Genomic DNA, 2,878 nt, shown 5'->3' on the forward strand with positions numbered 1-2,878 from the left:
AACCGTAGGCTGCACACAACGCCGGCATGACCGGCCCACCACTTCAATTGATGCTGCGCACGTCAACTACCACTCTACATACACACAAACTAAGGAATGCAGGCTCGAGCGAGGCAGATTATGACGGCACGCACGCCGAAACAAGCGCGGTCAGACACGGTCGCGGAGACTGCCAAGGAGCGGAACACCAGTGCTGACGTCACTACGCCGCGGTTTCCGGTCTTCGCTCGCATCGTCAGCGTCAGCAGCAGCGCGCGGCGCTCGACGGGGGGCGGAGCGACAGCGCAATTTTAACCGGCGATTACGTCGTTCCTAAGTGAAAAATCCCGCCCAAAATTTTACGTGCATGGTTTATAAGGTTCCCGCATCCGTATATGAGCGTCTTATTGAATTCGACAGACTCTTCGGCTTTTCTTTAAGTTATGATGCATTGTACTCCTAAGGTCGCTCGACTCGGCCGTGCGTGCCAGTCGATCTACGGGGCTTTGTTTGGCTCAGTGGAACCCAGAGCCGGAACCGGTCGTGGCGTACCCTCGTCTGGTCGCGCTGCTTCCCGGATGGCTTTGGTGGTTTCCATGGTTGTATGCCTAGACCTCTTTTGCGTCAAGGCAGTCCGAGGGTCAATCAGGCTTGCGTCCTGTAAGACCGACATGGCTGTTTGTGTGTTGCTAGTGCAGTAACTGAGTTGTGCTGCACCACAGCAGCCCCGTTGTCCGGAAAGGACCGTTGGCACGAACTAAAGCCCCCCGCCCATCAGCCCGGGTAAAGGGGGAGCACCGGGGTCACTGTACCGAATTATGCTGGGTTGATGAGTACATGAAGGCTCTGGGACGCGGTGCCTCCGGGTGCCAAGTCCTCTTCCCATCTGACAACGGCGCCCATAGTGTGGCGCTCTCTGGGTTTAAAGTGGAGATCTTAAACGCTGTGCTCTTGCTGGTTGAATGCGGCGGAAACGATTTAGAGAGCCGAAAGCACCTCATATACGTCGGTTTTTGGTATGGTTTTGGACACAACCTCTTCCGGAAACGGGAGTTGACGCATAAAAGTTAGTTAAAAGAATTTGATCGTAATGCATCCGTCGTCTTACTTATTACATTTGTCTTTGCATATGTTGAAGCTCCGTATATTTTGAAATCGAACTAGAAATCGTTGCCATGGTGATTGCCACTGGCTGGTTCTCGGACTCTGGAGCACGATGGAAGATAGGTGATCCGACGGCGGCGCGAGGCGCGGCCACGCGAATTTTACGCACGCCGCTGCCGCAAGGGGCAGCACCTGTTCTAGGGGGCCTACATTTTCGCTCGCTTTGCTGGCGCTTCTACACTCTAAAAAAAGTTTGCACCCTTTGAAGTGCATCTCTGCCACACAACGATAATCGCTATCTGCCTTGCTTGCGTTTCCTTTCTTGAAAACGCCGCGCCCGCTACTTTCCTGTCGGGAATGTTATATCATGCTGATAACGCGCATGCCTTTCGTTACTGGAAAGTACCGGGCTCGCCGCGTTAAAGAAGGGAAATGCGGACAAGACAGATGACGATTATTGTGTGGCAAAAGGGTGTAATTTTGCTTAAGAGTGTATGGGCGAGCTCGGCAGAGGCACTTTATTTCGATGCATATATGCCGTACGCCTGCTTAAAACGAGTCTTATTTGGTTGGAGGAACATCCCTTTATATTTCTGCCGACATTCCGAGAATTAATTTGACTTGAGACTACATGAGTGATTTATTATTTGAGGGCTCTATTGGGGGCGAGCTCCACCACTGGAAAACCTGGCGCCACCGTCGGCGTGACGTGGCATGATGGATCACGTGGACACAGCGGCCGCGTCGGCTGCTTCGGAAGCGCCGAAGCGAGCTGAAAACGAAAGTTGAAAGTCCCACCTGCGCCGCGGTTCTGATTAAGTGGTGAGGCTTTACCGCCTTGGGTGTCTGCTTGACAACATTTGAAAGTACTATAATAGGTAGTGGCTGCCTTTGGAGGCGTGCAGCATGGCAGGCTACTGCTCGGTGCCGCAGTGCCGGACGTACGCAACGGAGCCCGGTGACAGCCTTACTCACACGTAGCCGCAGGGCAAGGAGCTGCGTGAAGCTTGGCTCGCGAAACTTACCGGCAGACAGCCATCGGCTACAACTTGGGTATGCAGCAAGCACAGACGCGAGGAAAATTTCTGCTACGGCGCCGGCACTGCGCGATGTTCGGTGAGTAGCAGAAAACACGCACTGAGACGCTCGCCCGCGCCCGCTGCCTGGCTAATGTCATGATGCTTTATTAGGTCTATGAACTTGTTGAGAGAGAGAGAGAAGGAGATTCTTGATGATGGGAAGGAAAGGTTGGGGTAAAGTGCAGCGCAGTAACTGTCCCTCAGCAGAGGACACCTCAACCGCGCTAGGAACTTGTTGATACTAGATTCTGGCAAGTTCACTGGAGTGGAAAGGGAGCGGTAAGAAGCGCATTAAAAAAGGCATGGCATATGGTCACGTTTGTGTTATGAATGCACTGGATTACGAAAAAGAAGCAGAGGGAAATCGCACGCTGAGAAGACCGATAAACATACAGTGCGACGCAACTTGAGAAATTATGTTGAAATGTCCAAAAATTTAGAAGACAAAAAAGATTGAGCCGTCGCGACGGCACATCACAGTCGCCGTAGGCGTCGAAGTCTCTATAACGAAGGGAACGCGGACGCCGGCTCGAGGCGACAAGACGCGCGACGGAACGGCTTCGTTGACATCCCCTGAAACACCAGAAATATCAACAGTATTGGTGCCATTTTCGGCACAAAGCAACGCGTAGTGGACCGGCACCTCATGACGCAATTTGGGGTGAGTTGAATGGTTTTTCGACGCTCTACGGCTGCTCCTTCGTAGACTACGTGTG

This window comes from Dermacentor andersoni, chromosome 1 (genome assembly GCF_023375885.2).
Source record: "Dermacentor andersoni chromosome 1, qqDerAnde1_hic_scaffold, whole genome shotgun sequence".
Lineage (NCBI taxonomy): Eukaryota > Metazoa > Arthropoda > Arachnida > Ixodida > Ixodidae > Dermacentor > Dermacentor andersoni.